We start from the raw sequence: 18152 nt of genomic DNA, 5'->3' as shown, positions 1-18152 counted from the left end.
GCGGCCAACGGATCGGCCATCCGCACCTTCGGCCCGCGCAACGTCACCCTCTGCTTCGGCGGCCAACGCTTTGCTTGGACGTTTGTAACCGCAAACGTGCCCATGGCTCTGCTAGGCGCCGACTTCCTCTGCGCACACGGACTGCTGGTGGACGTCCAACGGCGTCGTTTAATCAACGCCGAAACCTTCAGCTCCCTGGTATGCACATTGAGCAGCTCCGCGCCAACCGAGCTGGCATGCGCCCTCCCGGCGGCGAACGAGTTTGCTCGCCTGCTCACGGAGTTCCCGGCCCTCACGCGGCCGACGTTTTCGGCCGTCGCAGTACGGCATGGGATCGAGCACCACATACCAACCACGGGCCCGCCGGTCTATGCCAGAGCCCGCCGCCTCGACCCAGCCAAGCTCGCCGTGGCCAAAGCCGAGTTCGACGCTTTGGAACACCTCGGCATCGTGCGGCGCTCCGATAGCGCGTGGGCTTCGCCACTACACATCGTCCCAAAGCCAGGGGGCTGCTGGCGCCCATGTGGCGACTACCGCCGCCTTAACGACGCTACCACCCCCGACAGGTATCCGATCCCGCACATCCAAGACTTCTCCGCCCGTCTGGCGGGACGGGTCATTTTTTCGAAAATTGATCTCATACGGGGATATCACCAGGTACCTGTCAGGGCGGCCGACGTCCCTAAAACGGCAGTCATCACGCCGTTCGGCTTATTCGAATTCTTACGGATGCCGTTTGGTCTCAAGAACGCGGCTCAGGCATTCCAGCGCTTGATGGACGGCGTGCTGCGTGACCTGCCGTTCCTTTTCGTTTACCTGGACGACATCCTCGTCGCCAGCACGTCCCGGGCCGAGCACCTCCTCCACCTCCGAACACTGTTCGGGCGCCTCAGCGAGCATGGCCTCATCGTCAACCCGGCCAAATGCCACTTCGGCACGACGGCCGTTGATTTTTTGGGCCACCACATCACCAAGAACGGGGCTGTGCCGCTGCCAACCAAGGTCGAGGCCATCACCACGTTCCCGCGTCCCCGCACCATAAAGGCCCTGCAGGAATTCCTGGGAATGGTGAATTTTTATCACCGCTTCGTGCCCCGCGCTGCTCAACTCATGCGGCCCCTCTACGAAGCCCTCCGGGGCAAGCCGGCCAAGCACGACATCGCCGGGTCCGCAGCAATGGACGCGGCCTTCCAAAGCTCAAAGCGGGCCCTCGCCGTCGCAACACTGCTCGCTCACCCGGTGCTCAACGCTCCCATCGCCCTCACCACGGATGCCTCCGACTACGCGGTGGGCGCCGTACATGAGCAATGGGTGAACGGGGTTTGGCAGCCACTCGCTTTTTTCAGCCGGCAGCTCCGGCCGAACGAGCTCAAATACAGCACGTTTGACCGTGAGCTCCTCGGTCTACACCTGGCCGTCCGCCATTTCCGCCACCTCCTGGAGGGCCGACCTTTCACGGCGTTCGTCGACCACAAGCCGTTGGTTTACGCAATGGCCAAGGTCACGGACCCGTGGTCGGCCCGCCAACAGCGCCACCTCTCCGCCGTGTCGGAGTTTACCATGGACATCCGGCACGTCGCCGGCAAAAACAACGCCGTGGCCGACTGTCTTTCCCGGGCCAGCGCGAACGCGGTCCACTTGGGCGTGGACTTCGCGCTTATGGCGGCGGACCAAACCACCGACACCACGGTGCAAGCCCTCCGGGCGGCGGACATGGGCCTCCGCCTGGCCGACATCCCCTTCGCGGACACTGTCCTGCTCTGTGACGTCTCCCAAGACCAGCCTCGCCCCATCGTGCCCGTCACCTGGCAACGCCGCATCTTCGCCTCCCTCCACGGCCTTTCCCACCCGGGCCGGAAAGCTTCCCAGAAGCTGGTGTCGGCACGATTCGTCTGGCACGGCCTTCGTCGGGACGTCCGCGATTGGACCAGCACCTGCACAGCCTGCCAACGGGCCAAGGTCCACCGACACACCCAGGCCCCGCTGGCACCTTTCACCGTGCCCGAACGACGTTTCGACCACGTCAACGTGGATCTGGTGGGCTCCCTCCCCCTGTCACGGGGGTTCACACACCTGCTCACCATGGTGGACAGGACCACCAGGTGGCCGGAGGCCGTTCCCCTCGTCTCCACCACCACCGCCGACGTGGCGCAGGCTTTCATCGCCACCTGGGTCGCCCGCTTCGGCGCACCGGCGGACATCTCGTCAGACCGCGGACCACAGTTCACCTCCGAGCTGTGGGGCGCGGTCGCCCGCAACCTGGGGGTCAAGCTCCACCGTACTACGGCCTACCACCCCCAAGCAAACGGGTTGTGCGAGCGATTCCACCACTCCATGAAGGCCGCGCTCATGGCCGGCCTTCAAGACGGCGGTTGGGCCGACCGGCTGCCGTGGGTCCTTTTGGGCCTCCGCACAGCCCCCAAGGAGGACCTCCAGGCATCCACCGCCGAGCTTGTCTACGGCCAGGCGCTACGCGTCCCGGGCGAATTCGTGCCCGACGCTACCAGTCCCTGGTCCGCAGCTCACCAGCGCTCGGACCTCCAGGAGGCCGCCCGACGGTTTGCCCCCGTGCCAACATCCCACCACGGTGACCCCCAGTCCTACATCCCCCCAGCACTTCGCACAGCAGAGTATGTTTTTGTGCATCACGACGCATATCGGGGGCCACTCCGGCCGCCGTAAGACGGGCCGGCAAGTCGTTCGTCATCGACATCGGCGGCAGGTCGGACCGGATTGCGGTGGACCGCCTCAAGCCGGCGCACGTGGACGTCGACCAACCACCACGGGTGGCCCTTCCGCCACGGCGAGGCCGCCCCCCGTCCACGGTGCCCCCCACTCGACCGCCCACCACCACACCGGACCCCCCCCCCCCCCACGACCCGCCAGGGGTCGCTTCGGCCGGGTCATCAGGACCCCCCTCAAATTGACCCTGCCAGTGCAAGTCGATTCTGGGGGGACGTGTGTAGTGGCTACCACTGGGTTTTCACAATCGCCTTGCACCTATCAAGGACGCGGAGCGATCACCATGCCGGGCTCGTCCAGGACGCCCGGGCAGGCCCGCGCTCAACTTGCCAGGCCTCGGTCGGGACGCCCGGGCATGCCCGGGCAGTCTCGCCCTCAACTTGCCAGGCCGCAGCCAGGATGCTCGGCCACGCCCCCTCTCGCCTTTCCTGGGCAAACGCTCCGGGATAATGTGTGTATATATATTGCTGCCTGATAAACGGGCTTTTCAGAGTACCTGAGTGTTTTGTTTGAATAAAGCAACTCGGACGAATTCCAGCTTTTTGTCGCGTCCATTCTTCCGATCGACGTGGGAGCCCGAGCTCCTTCAGTACTGTGGTAACCAGTGGAGTGTTTGTCGAAGCTTGAAGCAATAACTGATTAAGTGTAAATGAGGCAGTGATGCAGGGATTGTTATGTGATGGAAATACTGTTAGCTACCCTCCAAACCAACATCATCCCTATCCTGTTTAGGACCTTTTTTAGACTGTAGTTTGTCATCCCTACATTGCCTTTTTAATTTAGCATAATTTTTTTATTCACTTGTTTCTGCAATTTTTTTTTACAATGTGGAATAACACAATGGTATGAAACTGTCCTGTGATCCCCTCGGTGGAGACCGGAAAATCACGGATAGCCAAAGCCAGCTTTAACCCCAAAGGCATTCAGTTCAAACAGCGGATTTTATATCTACACGCGGGAGGAAGAAAGAAGAAGAAGATGCCGAAGCTTAACTGTCGCATTCGCCAGCAGTTCCAAAGCCTCCAGGAAATAAACTCAAACGAAAAACGGATTTAAAATATACTGTTGCGGTTCTGAGAAAGTGTACATATATGATTAATAAAGGTTAAAGATTTTGCCCCTATAGTTAGTCCACATGCAACACGTGGGCCACCTTATAACATTAGTTATGTCATAGTATATGTGTAGAATAAGGCCATTCCCAAAAGTGATACCTGCGTTGTGTAAAATAAATAAGAGTAGGTCCCATTCATTTTGCGGCCCACCCTCCAAATCTACCTCATTGGGCAGCATCCATTCCGCGCCCCATTTTTGCTATTGCCCTCGCATTGGGATGCTCAAACCAGCCAAATGCCACGAGGTAGGCCTGAAAAGGGGGAGGAGCGTGAGGTCGGGGTGTGGCCACGTCAAGCAGACGTCAAGGGCGGAGCTGCTAAGAGCCAACGACCAACCAGGGCTCAGGTGGAATGGCGTGAGGGGCGTGGTCAGAGCGCGGCTGGCAGATTCGAGAGGGTTCGCGGGGCGGCGCTATATAAACGCGCAGACAAAGCCCTTCCACAGAACTGGAGGATATACGCGCTTTGCAAGAGGACTCGTGAGGGAAGCCAAGCATTGGCATGATAAAGGACTTACGCAAAAGCGCTGGTATCAAGAGGTAAAGAGGACTCTCGTGCGGACGAATTGATGAGGACTGATGAGCGAGGGGCTTTGTAACAGGACTCGTGAGGGAAGCCAAGCATTGGCATGAAAGAGGACTTACGCAAAAGCGCTGGTATCAAGAGATAAAGAGGACTTACGCAAAAGCGCTGGTATCAAGAGGTAAAGAGGACTCCTGTGCGAAAGGACTGGCCAGAAGGGGTATATGCGCTTTACCAAAGAGGATGATTGGGAGAGGCGCTTCGCCATTTGAACTGTTGGAGCGCATATAGCGCCGGTTCGTTTATTACATATACGGCTGAGCCGCGAAGTAACCGCCAGCCTAGCGTACCTTTCCCCCGATAATTGTCCGGTCCGCGCCAACGCCACACGGGGAACGCCTGCCGTCTGTCCTACCATCTTCTTCACGGCGAGTCTGGGACCCGGAGGACGAGCTGTGGACGCCATCCCTGGACCCTCGACCTAACCTTCTACATCCCCGTGTGAGTGTGTCTGTGTGTGTGTGGGCCCGTTTGTTCAGGGGATAAGTTAAGACTGTTATTGAGGCTGCACTGTGTATTCTGCTTCTTCTTCTTCTTATGGTACAAAGTGTTAATAAACCAATCTGTTCTTCCTTTCTTCTTAATCTGACCGTATCAGTCTTTTCCTCCATTGGGTAAGCGTGGCACGATTCAGCACCGCTCAAATTGGGTTAGTTCCTGTTAACAGCCCGATCACTGCTCGCTATCGCTCAGCGTTTCCACCTATAACCGTGGTTCGGGCGGGGTTATTTCCTTGCTTCCTGTGAGGCGCTGGTAATTCGGTAATAGGAATAATTTGGCCTACCACCCTATTCAGCGCTGACCAGAAGGAACATAATAGCTCCGGATCACATGGGCCAGTAAAAGACAAGGGGATTAATCCCCCCCTGGTAAGGGGAAGGCCGACGTTTGAGATCCGCAACAATACTGTACAGGGAAAATAATGAAAGGGATTTATTTACAACGGATGCTGGGACAAGAAAAGCGTGACAATATAAGGTTCCTACACGGAGCGCTCCCACACCAGACGTATAACACGGACGAAGGGAAAATAAATGGCTAGGATTGGGTGTATGTGTGATTTATTGCACTTAGCTCAATCAGTTTGGGGTCTCATCAGGAACAGTCATCCCAAAACTCGCCCGGTGCGTTGGCGGGAACCGCCCGGCCGTTCGTGCGAAAACAGGCCTCTGTTCCCTCGTGTGCTCGCGGCACATCCACGCCCCCTCCAGGCAGGTAGCGTGAGTGAGCGAACAATCCGCAGCTCCCCTCGTTCCGACCACAGGTCACGTCCCACACACCGTCGCTCGCCAATGTCCGGAACCAAGAGGAGAGAGTCAATGGCAGAGGAAGGCATGAGGGGCAAGCGAGAGAGAAGGCAAGAGAGAGAAAATGTCGGTCCGAGAGTTATTTTATTGACCGTCTTGTGACGTCATCTGTGCCTCTCCATCAATGCCCGCAGGCCACTACTACTGTATTTCGCTCTCCACCAATGCCCGCAAGCCACCTTTTGACATCATCGGCGTGCCCTACCAATCAGTCCTCTGCTTCCCTCTCAGCCTTCCTTCCACCAATCCGCAGGAAGCTTCTTGCCCCACCCCTGGCCAATCACAAATCCTTCCTTACTCCGTTCTTCCCATTGGTCAACTCCCGCCCAATAGCGAGTCCTTCTGGGTGTGGCTCCCGGCCTGCCTGTGCTATGTGTGATGCTTTACAAGTTGGTTAGGTAGCTGGCCGCGGTTCCATCGGCAGTGCTCCGAACTGGCTTCCGGTGAGTTTTATTGTGGGGGTGGGGGGGGGAGGGATTTAATTAGTGTACTAATGGGTCTGACTAGTGTCTATGTGCAGTGTCATACGGGACAACGCATAAATCACAAGGTCTCACGCACAGGGGAATTAACATAATCCCTGCACTAGTTAACACGCCCCATTCCTCGTAATGGAGACTAATATACACTTAATCCGACATTCGGGCTAAACTGGTCCCTGACTTATGTACATCGAAGTGGTTCTTTCAACCTATGATCATCGGAGCACCTACCTATGCAGATCTACCTGAATCTATATATCACTACCCCAAAATTCATAACAGTACTTTAATCAAAAAACAAAAAATACCGTTTTTGACAATCAATTTATTGATGCGTTACTTAATCATTATCGATTAATTAAGTACTTATATATTTCCTTTCTCTTCTGGGCATTATCTCAGGCACCTTTTGAGCTAGGAAGCTGATATTTGGACATGACAATGACTATGATTTGGCTGTAAAGGCTCTTTTTGATTTATTGATTAATCAATTAATCGATTAATTATTTAATTATTCGATTAATGACTTCATTAATTCATTTTTTAAGTTACACATTCAAATGAAACGGTGGTGGTTTAGGTATTCTGTAAGCCAATTGATTAATTATTTTATTATTTTATTATTTTTATTTATTTATTTTCATTATTATCAAGTATTTATTTTCTTTCTCATCCTGGCAATATCTCAGGCACCTTTTGAGCTAGGAAGCTGATATTTGGACACGACAGTGACCAAGTGATGTGGCTATAAAGGATATTTTAGATTTATTGATTAATCAATTAATTATTTATTAAATAATCAATTAATTAATTATTAAATAATCAATTAATTATTTAATTTTTTGATTAATGACTTTAATTAATTTTCAAAAAGTTACCAGCTTTGGATGAAGCACTGGTGGTTTAGGTATGCTACTAGCCAATTGATAAAGAAAATATTTTATGCTTATTATTTATTGATTTTAATTATGCAATTAATCAATCAATTATTGTACACCTCTCCCTCCTAATACAGTCTATATGCCGTGCATGGTGGTATTGCCAGGCGCCTTAGGCACCCCAGCAATGCAGCGCTGTAGGGTATTTAATTATTTGGCATGGGGGTGGTGTACTTTGAATGTATCTGTACTTGTTTTATTATTTTATTTTCTCGGTATTTTCCTTCATCTGTTTGTTTCATTCATTTTGTACGAGTCCTTCCACCTCCTTCACGTTCCCCATCTCTTCCGCCAATCTGACCTTGCTCAACTTCAACTCTTCCCGAACAGGTGCCATTTCCTTGTGCATCGCTTCGCCCATCTCACGTTTGTTTTCTCCACTCATCGCGTCCATTCTTGTGCCCATCACTTACATTTTGCCACTGATTCTTTCTCTCATCAACTCCATTTGTAATTTGAACGGAGCCATAAACAGCCTCATATTGAGGGTCGCTGGCACGCTACCCTGTGGTACAAGTTCCATGGATGCCGAATTTTCCTGGTTTTGGTTCTTCTCATGCTAACCTCATGAAATCACCAGGTGGTGAGTACCTACACTCATGCACTGATAAAACCATTTATAACACTGAGTGAACAGGCGATCGATTTATTTAATTAACTAGTAATTGTTCGAAACGGAATCCCTTTGTAACCCGGGGATTCCGTGTTCCTGTATTTTCATATTGTTCACCGCACCTTTCCTATGCCATCCCCAGGTGCTGCATAACGTCATTGCCGGGCACCGAAGGGGGCTCGGCGATGACGCATGCTGAAAGGTAGTACTCAGTTTTCACTCTGGTTGTTTGTTTTCTTACTTTCTTGTTTGTTTATTTGTCCGGGCGATATCTCAGCCATCCTTTGAGCTAGGAAGCTGAAATGTTGGCACAATAGTGAGCAAGTGCTTTGGCAAAAACACTATTTTTTGTTTCTTGATTAATTAATTCATTGATCAATTACTTAATTATTAATTATCGATTAATTAAGAACCTATTTATTTGCTTTCTCTTCTGGGCAATATCTCAGGCACCTTTTGAGCTAGGAAGCTGATATTTGGACATGACAATGACCAAGTGATTTGGCTGCAGAGGCTAATTTTGATTTATTAATTAATCGATTAATTATTAAATTATTCGATTAATGACTTCATTAATGAATTGTTTTTTTTAAGTTACAGATTTGGATGAAATGGTGGTGGTTTAGGTATTATATTGGTCAATTGATAAATTATTTAATATTTTATGATTATTATTTATTTATTTTCATTAGTAATCTTTTTTAATTTTCTTTCTCATCTGGGCAATATCTCAGACACCTTTTGAGCTCGGAAGATGCGAAAGTTGAATGCGCATGCGCAAGATTGGAGGTCTCGTCTCTTCAAAGCTGTCCATGCGCGCTCGCTTTCGAAGTTAAGTAACTTTTCACAATTGTGTTTTTATCGAAACTGTATCTTTCTCTCAGTGTATGTACCTATTGGGATGTCTTTAATAGTATTCTTGGTGTTGGTTTTTCATACCTGTGCACAGAATCGTCGGTCTTTCGTATCGCGTATTCTGAGGCCTAAGTGCAGTACTAGGCTACCGTGTCCGACCTTGGCTTGAGGCTTTGTTTTTGTCTCAGCGGTTCTCCGATCGCGCTGCATTTACTTTCTGGTCTCTGGTTTTCCTGGTCTTTTCACCCCATAATACTTCCTTGTTTTAAAATCTCCTAAAAAAACACAACAAAAAAAACAAAAATATTTCCTTCTGTTCTTATTCGTTTATTCGTTCTTATTTGTTCGTTCGTTCTTCGACCACGTTGTTTGTGATCACGTGATCACGTTGTTAAAAAATGTCTAATCTGTCCCCTGAAGACCTGTATTCTGTGATATTCTATAACACCTTTTTCTTCTTCTTCTATAAAAGGATGCTTTCGACTTGCTCACCAAATCTATTCATTCCAAAAAAAAATTCCATCTCTTATAGTGCATCTTTCATTCATTCCCGAAACTCTCCAGCACTCCATCCTCCCTCCAGCGTCCTCAAACGTCTTTTTGACTCGAATGTCTCAAGAAACTCATTTTGCAATAAATGTTCGTTTCCCATTAATCGTACACTTTTCAAAATCCAATCTCACCCCTCCCCTCCAAATCTTCCCCATCACCCCTCCCCTCCAAATCTTCCCCATCACCCCTTCCCTCCAAAACTTCCCCATCACCCCTTCACTCCAAATCTTCCCCATCACCCCTCCCCTTCAAAACTTCCCCATCACCCCTCCCCTCCAAATCTACCCCTTTGCCCCTCCCCTCCAAATCTTCCCCATCACCCATCTTTCAAATTTTCCCCCTTGCCCCTCCCCTCCAAATCTTCCCCATTACCCATCCCTTTCAAATCTTCCCCCTTGCCCCTCCCCTCCAAATCTTCCCCATCACCCCTTCCCTCCAAAACTTCCCCATCACCCCTCCCCTCCAAAACTTCCCCATCACCCCTCCCCTCTAAATCTACCCCCTTGCCCCTCCCCTCCAAATCATCCCCATCACCCATCTCTTTCAAATCTTCCCCCTTGCCCCTCCCCTCCAAATCTTCCCAATCACCCATTCCTTTCAAATCTCCCCCCACACCCCTCCCCTCCGAGACTCTCCCTCGCTCCTCCCCTCCTAGACTCCCCTCTCACTCCTCCTCCTCAAAGCATCCTCCCTGCTTCTTCCCCCTTCCAACTTTCACCTTCATCTCCCTCAACCTTCTGCCTCGCTCTTCCCCCTCGTCAAATAACACCTCACTGCGCCTCTCCCAATCACCATCAAACCTTTTGTCCGCCCCATTCTTCCCTTTCTCCAAGCTATTCTGTAATCTCTGACACACCTTCAACAGCTTTCCCTACCTCTTCCTCCTCAAGCTATTCTGTAATCTCTGACACACCTTCAACAGCTCTCCCTACCTCTTCCTCCTCTTCCACATCTTACCCTACCGCTCCCCCCCCCCCCCCCCCTCTGATCTGTATCCGATGCTCCCCCTTCCTCTTCCTTAACAGTATGGACCTCAAACATCCGGGGCCTTCGCGCAAACTTGTCTGATCTCTCCATACAGGTTGCTTCTGACAAACCAGACGTGATCTGCTTAACAGAAACTTTCCTCCTTCATGATGTCTCTGATTCCTTGGTATCTCTCCCAGGTTACTCCCTCCTCCGGTATGATAGACCTGAGCCTCGTCCTGGAGGTGGGGTTGCTATCTTTATAAAAAAACTCTCTTCCTCACTCGCCCTGCACTGCCATCTCTCCACCTCACCCCCAGGAATACCTTTGGCTACGGCTTCCCCTTCGCTCCCACCTTTTGTTCATATGTGTGTTGTACCGTCCACCAAACAGTGATGACTCCATCTACATCTCGCTGTCTGAGAATATGGACCAACTTCTATCTACCCATCCCAACTCTCTCATCCTCATATGTGGTGATTTCAACTGTCACCATGCCAGTTGGCTGGGTGTGGGTACCTCTCTCACCAGCCATGGCTCTTCAGCAAAGGACTTCTGTGACTCACTGGGACTGACACAATCTGTCAATTTCCCGACCCGGATTTCAGTCAAGGGAGCATCTTCTCTTCTGGACTTGGTTATGACTAACTTCCCTGAAAATGTCTGCTGCTCTTCTTCTGCTCCAATCGGCTCTTCTGATCAGGTGCTTGTTAAAGTGGACATCTCTCTGACCATTCTCAGAGAGCCTCCTCAGCGTCGACGAGTCTGGCATTTCACTCAGGCCAACTGGCACGGTCTTCAAGCAGCCATCAATAATCTGGACTGGTCTCCCATCTCTACCGCCTCTGACATCAACTCATCTTTGGAATTCTTCCAAAGTAAATTGCTCTCTCTCATGCACAGATTTATCCCATCTCGCCTTCAGTTGTCATACCCTTCCTCCCGTCCATGGTACACGGAATATTGTGGTGAGGCTATTGCCCAGAAACAACTTGCTTTCGTCTCCTGGAAAGCAAATCCAACGGAAGGAAATCTCATTTCCTTTCACAAAGCCCGAAACAAGTGTGTGTCCACCCTCAGGAGAGCCAGGAAACAATATCTCTCCGTTCTCAGGACCGAACTCTCTTATTTGTCTCCCTCTTCCAAATCCTGGTGGCATCTGGTCAAATCTGTTTCTGGTGTTTGTTCCCCCTCCATCCCCTCCCTCACTTCAAATGGCCACACGGCTGACTCCGCACGTGAAAAAGCTGAATGCCTCAACTCTGTGTTTGCCTCTAAATCTTGTGTCCCAAACCCATCCCTCTCTGTACCCACCGTACCCAGTCGTACCCAGCTGCTCCTGTACTCTGTGTCCTTTCCTCCTGACAAGGTGGAAGCGTTTCTGTCAACCCTCGACTCGGATTCTGCAACTGGACCTGACGGCATCAGCCCACGGGTCCTAAAATCCTGTTCTTCCGCTCTTTCACTCCCTCTCTCTGTTCTCTTCACCCTCTCTTTTGCTCAAGGTCATCTTCCATCTGCTTTGAAATCTGCCAACATCACCGCTTTGCACAAAAAAGGTGCAAAAACAGATCCCAGCAACTACAGACCAATCAGCCTTCTCCCAATTATCAGCAAAGTCATGGAATCCATCATTGCTTCAGATATGAAATCTTTCCTCTTCTCCAATGGCTTGATCTCTGATCATCAATTTGGTTTCAGACCTGGACACTCTACTCTGGACATGCTGCTTCTGCTTTCTCAACAATGGATGGAGGTCCTCAATGCCAAACAGGAAATTAGAGCAGTCTCCCTTGACATATCACGTGCCTTCGATACGGTCTGGCACCCCGCTCTGCTCACCAAACTCTCCTCTTTTGGTATCCATGGAAATCTCCACGCATGGCTGGCGGACTTCCTCTCTAGTCGTAGTCAACGTGTGGCCCTGAATGGGTTTCTCTCATCTCCTCTTCCTGTTCAGGCTGGAGTTCCACAAGGCAGTGTTCTGGGCCCTATGCTTTTTCTGGTCTTCATCAATGATCTCTCTGACTCTCTTGAAAATCCTCTGTATCTCTTTGCTGATGACTCTACTCTCTGTCGCTCCATTCTTCATCCCTCAGATCGGCAGTCTGCAGCCTCCTCACTCTCTGCAGACCTGGACAAAATTGCAGACTGGGCAAACAAGTGGAACATGTCTTTCAATCCTGACAAATCTCACACTCTTACGATGTCTCTCCAAAAAGACCGACTGGACAACCCTCCCATCCACTTTCTGAATAATCCTCTCCAAGAAGTTCTGTCACTCAAGCTTTTGGGTCTCACTATCTGCCATGATCTCTCTTGGGAAAACCACATTTCAAATCTGGCCTCCAAAGCCAGTCGCCGACTGGGCATCCTCCGTCGTGCGAGGTCCTTCCTTGGCACACCTGAGCTCCTCACCACATACAAGGCTTTCATCCTCAGCTCAATGAAATACTGCTCTCCCCTCTGGGCTGGTGCTCCTGCCTCACACCTAGCTCGTCTTCACGCTGTTGAAACCAAAGCATTCAGAATCATTGGAATCTCCCGCGATTAAGCTAACTCCAAGGGCCTCTCACTCACTCACCGCAGGCAGGTTGGTGGTCTTTCCGTCTTCTACCGACTTCTCTCTGGCCTTGCCCCCCCCCCCCCCCCCCAGCTCTCTCTGGGCTCTGTCCCGCAAATATTCCTACAGGTCGCACAAGATCTGCCTGCAACCCTCTTATGGTCAAACTGCCAAAATCAAGACTCTCTGCTCACCTTCACTCCTTTATGCCTCTTTTCTCCCGCCTCTGGAACAAACTCCCTCACTCTCTTCAATCCCACTCCACCCTCCAGGTCTTTAAAACAGCTGTTCACCACCATCTCTTATCTTCCCCCATCCAAAACCTTGATCTTTTCTACCCTGCTAATTTCACCCCAATTCCACTTTTTTGAAATACCAACTGGGCAATTCCACGAGAAACGGTCCGCAGAGGTCAAATTTTAAGTTTGACTGAAAAAGTTATTGTTATGTACCAAATGAAAGCTGAAAAAATGTACTTTCAGATAATGTCAAGATCACTGAGTTAGCTTGCTCTGTTGGCTTACATCTCTCGTTGCAAATAATGAAGTAATTCTACTGAAAAGCGCATTAAAATTGGCCCTCGATAATGCAAAGAACTATTAATTCATTAGTCTCTCAATTCATTGGTATGAAGTCAACAAATGCTATCCATCAGAAGATACCTGTATGAAGATTATTTCAAAACCAATTGAAAAAAAATATGAGTTGGCCTTCTATGCTTAATTAACACTCAAATTAGGAGTCAGATGTCACTCCGTGACGTGTCACTCCATAACGAAAATTTGACATTTGTTTACTTTGCTCTTCAACTGGTGGATGAAAAACCAAATAAATCCAGGGTCATTAAGAACTTATACCACCCAATCACTGTACAGTATAATTATATATATTTTTAAAATCTACAAAAAATAAATTAAAAAGAAAACTTGTCACTCCGTAATGTTACGGAGAGACTCATTCTGTCAAACAATTGATAACTCAGCCTGAAAAAAGGTGGCGACAGAGTAGCTGTCCCAGAATTCATTGCGTGCCAGATTTTACTTCCGTATGACAAGTTTCAAGTTTACGCGTGGTCATCTTGAGCGGTTTTGAAATCGGTTTACATCCAGCAATCGGTGAGTACAAACTACACCTCTGTTGTCACCTGCGGATACGCATCTTAAGAGGAAAACTAGACAAATCACCGCGCCACCGCGGACCACCAACTTTGCAGTGGACAAGCTGAGTGAAGCCGCTTACAACCTCTACTGTCAGTTTTTGTGGCCTAAAACATTTCATGATCTTTTAGATGATTCGTAGAAGGGTACGGTGCAATTCAAATGGATAATTTGTCGATGCATTCATATTACAGAAAGGATGCCATTGACTGCTGCCGAGCGACAAAAGCGTTTTCGAGATGCACAAGGAAAAATGCAGGGAGCTGGATGCGAAACGCAAGAGAGAGGCGCGTGCTGCTAATGTTGCGAAGGCAAGGGAAAGTGAACGTGCACGTCAGCGGAGATGTCGGGCGAAGGGCAAAAACACTGAGTCCCGATATTTCATGGATGTCGTCAGGGAAGAAAGACTTTGTGGTCATTAAGACTGGGAAACGGAAGGACAAGGTTCAAAAGAGTTTCCTAATGATGACAATACGAGAGGCATACAGTTTGTTTTGTGAGAAATATCCAAACATCAAGATTGGCTACTCCAAATTCGCAGCACTTCGTCCAGCCAATGTATGCCTCAATTCAAAGTTTCCGCGCAATGTCTGCCTCTGCAGATATCATGAAAACATGCGCCTCTTATTGGAGGCCTTGTCATCTCATGTACCTGGACTTTCGAACAACTTTCGTGAATTCCTTGGAAGCATTGTATGTGATCAGGATTCGGACAACTGCATGACAGGAAAATGTCAGGAATGCCATACCAAGTTTGCCACAGTGTATTCTGTCGACGACGAAACAGCTAACCTGCCGCTGAAGTGGTTTCAGTGGGAGACAATTGAGCAGCGGGCCACAAAAGCAGATAAAGATGGGACTGTTCAGGATGCCCTGCATGAGGTATTGCAAACAACTTCCATGCTTCAGCTTGCACTCATTCATCAAGAGGAAGCAGAGCTACTTCTTTGAAGATAGAAGGAAGGCAGTCGATGGTGATCGCATTGTCGTCCAGGTCGATTTTGCGGAGAACTATGCTGCGATAGAACAGAATGAAATCCAGAGTGCTCATTGGAGCCACGTCCAAGTCACTCTATTCACAGTGTGCGCCTGGATTGATGTTAATGTTACCGAGTCTTTCGTTATTGTTAGCGATGACCTCCAGCATGGCAAATATGCTGTCCATACCTTCCTGTCCAATATCATCACCACACTGATATCACGTCACCCCAGGATTAGGGCGATTGACTTTTTTTCAGATGGGGCAGCCAGTCAATTTAAAAAGAAATTCTTGTTTTCCAATCATTGTTTTGTTTTTGTTTTTTATTAATTCTTGTTTTATTTAATATTTTATTAATTTATTAATTAATTAATTTAATTAATAAAATTAATTTAATAAAATTAATTTATTAATTTAATATTTTATTAATTCCAATTAAATCAATTCTTGTTTTCCATTTCCAATCTTTTCCAATTCCTTCAAGAATTGTTCATGATTCAATTATCCTGGAATTTCTTTGCCACATCTCACGGTAAGGGCGCTGTTGATGGGATAGGAGGTGAGGTAAAGAGGAGAGTTTGGTTGGCAAATCTGGCTGGGGATCCTGTATCTGATGCAGAATCCTTCTTCCACGTAGCAGTGGCACAGTGCAAAAAGATCGAAGTTTTATTCATCGCAGCAGGAGACATTCAGAAGTGCCAGTCGCAATTGGACGAGCGCTGGCAGTTAGTGAAGTCGCTTCCGAATACACACCAAACACACTGTGTGAAACCTGAGGAAATATGTTGTGAGCGCCTCTATGCACTCAACAGCGGAATAATTTGAATTGGTGAGTCTTCACCCCGAGTGCCATGTATCATCCTTGGAATGTCAAAATACTGCTAGTCCAGCACCTGCTGAGCGCCCCAGGTCAGACAGTCAACCCCAAGTGCACCCTGGTGACTTTGTGACTGTGCAGTATGTCACAAAATAATCTAAGAAGTTGTTTGTTGGCCAGGTGACTCAGATAGTAGATGATGGTTGTTTGGAAGTATCATTTTTGCGAAAAGCGGGCCTGACTTGGCATATACATTCCCAGAGGTGGAAGATAAATCCTGGATGGATTCCAACCAAGTCGTCAGATTCCTTCTTCAGCCATCCCTCGACCATCGCAATCATTATGTATTTGCTGAATGTGTTTTTGGGAAAGGGAACCTTTTGCAGGGCAGTCATGTGAAGTTTTGTGATGTGGCCAACTGATTAATTCCAAACTTTGTTTTGTTTCTGGTCATCCACTCGTAAATTGTTCTCAATTTCTTTAGTCTATTTCTTGACTTTTGTATATGTTTATTGTATATTTTCTCAGTTCAGATTTTAATTTTTATTATTTTCTAAATTGTTAGATGTTGAAACGCCAGCACAAGTCAGCTGGGTTCAGAATGAAAGTCTGGCGTAATCTAGAAATGATTTGTTGCTTTGGGAGAAATCTCAAAATTGACTCGTCACTCCGTAACGGGATTTTTCGTCACTCCGTAACGGGACTATTGTAATTATTTCAGAGTAATTAGGTAATGTCTGGAATTTTGAAACCCCTGTACTGAAGGTACAACGATTAGTGTATCTTCCCAGTATTTCATTACAATTTTATAACTATTGTGAGAGCAGAGTTTTCAATAAATGTTGTTATTGTTTAATAAATGACAAAAGACAGTGTCACTCCGTAACAGTTTTTGAATGTTAATTACTTGACAATGGTCCATCTTACAGGAACTCCATTAATATCTCTGTAAAGTGCAATTCTTCCTTTACAATATGATATATAAAGAGTAGGTAGTAGTGGCTTTATCGCTGTGCTCGAGCAATCAAAGTTCACAAAAATGACAAAGTGTCACTCCGTAACGTCGTGGAATTGCCCAACTTCTGTCCTGGAAGTCCTTGGTGTCCTTGTGTTTTATACTTCTCCCTCCCCCCCCCCCTTCCCACGCCTCCTCCCCCCAAGCCCTCTCCCTTCCACACATCTCCCTGCTCTCAAATGTTGTGTTTGTGTGCTTCCCCTTCTCTCCCCATCTTGTCTTCCGCTCCCTCTTTTTATATATTTTGTTTGTCTGGTTGATTTGTTTGTGAAGTAAATGTTAGCTCTTTCACGAGCCTCGATTCAGTATACAAAAAAAAAAAGAAGAAAAAAAAGATGATATTTGGACACGACAGTGACCAAGTGATGTGGCTATAAAAAATATTTTTTCTTTGTTGACTGATCAATTAATCGATTAATTATTTATTGATTAATCAATTCATTATTATTTAACTTTTCCAATTAATGACATATTTAATAGATTTTCAAAAAGTTACAGCTTCGGATGAAGCACTGGTGGTTTAGGTATGCTATTAGCCAATTGATTAAGAAAATATTTTGTGATAGTCTTTTATTGATTTTAATTATACAATTAATCAATCAATTAGTGTACACCTCTCCCTCCCAAAGCAGCCTCAATGAGCTGCACTGCGGTATTGCCGGGCACCAGAGGCGGTTAAGGTTAAGGATACCAAAATGGGGATACCAAAATCAAATCTCTATTTCACATTCTGGACAAAGACACAAGGAGGCATCAGTGTACTTTTTACATGAACTTACAAGGACACGAATCGGCGTTATATTTTAACCAGTTCCTGGAATCATGAGCTGAGAGCTCAGATAGGAGCACGAAACAGGTCAAACCAAATACGCATTTTCTCTGCAATCACTGTTTATAATACTGTTACGGACACGACTTATTAAGATGTTATGATGGGCCGAGCGGAATGGCCACCGTGTTCGCACAAGTTACCCGATTACACTCGAACGTTGGCCGAATCGCGCTATGCTAAATCAATGAAGGAAAGGACACAACGGCTGGGTTAAATGACACGACACCAGGGGTACAGTTCTCAAGACCTCCGGAGGAGGATATAATATTGGGTATGCAGAACGTTTAGATTACACGGCACAAGAGGTACAGCACAGAAAGGTGGGCACTTAGACACGGTCTTATCTTAGCCCCGACAGACCACAGACAAACGGGACAAGACTGACTCACACAGGGATTGATGGCAAGGAAGGGCAGGTAGTCGATGGCTCAAGGTGCACCTTGGCTCAGGGGCAGAATCGACCCGGTCCGGTCCAGAGAGGCGGGAGGTATCTCTCAGCGCTAGGAGGTGGCGTCCTTTTGTCTTTGTAGCTGAGCCGCATCTGACGTCACCTCCGTCTTCCTGCGCAGGTCCAGCGGGGAGTGACACGCCCTCGGCTCGTTAGCTCCGCCCCAGATTGAATCGGTCCGCCGCTTC

This window comes from Myxine glutinosa, chromosome 1 (assembly GCF_964187855.1).
Source record: "Myxine glutinosa chromosome 1, kmMyxGlut1.1, whole genome shotgun sequence".
In the NCBI taxonomy this organism is placed as follows: domain Eukaryota; kingdom Metazoa; phylum Chordata; class Myxini; order Myxiniformes; family Myxinidae; genus Myxine; species Myxine glutinosa.
This window is presented reverse-complemented; position numbering follows the sequence as displayed.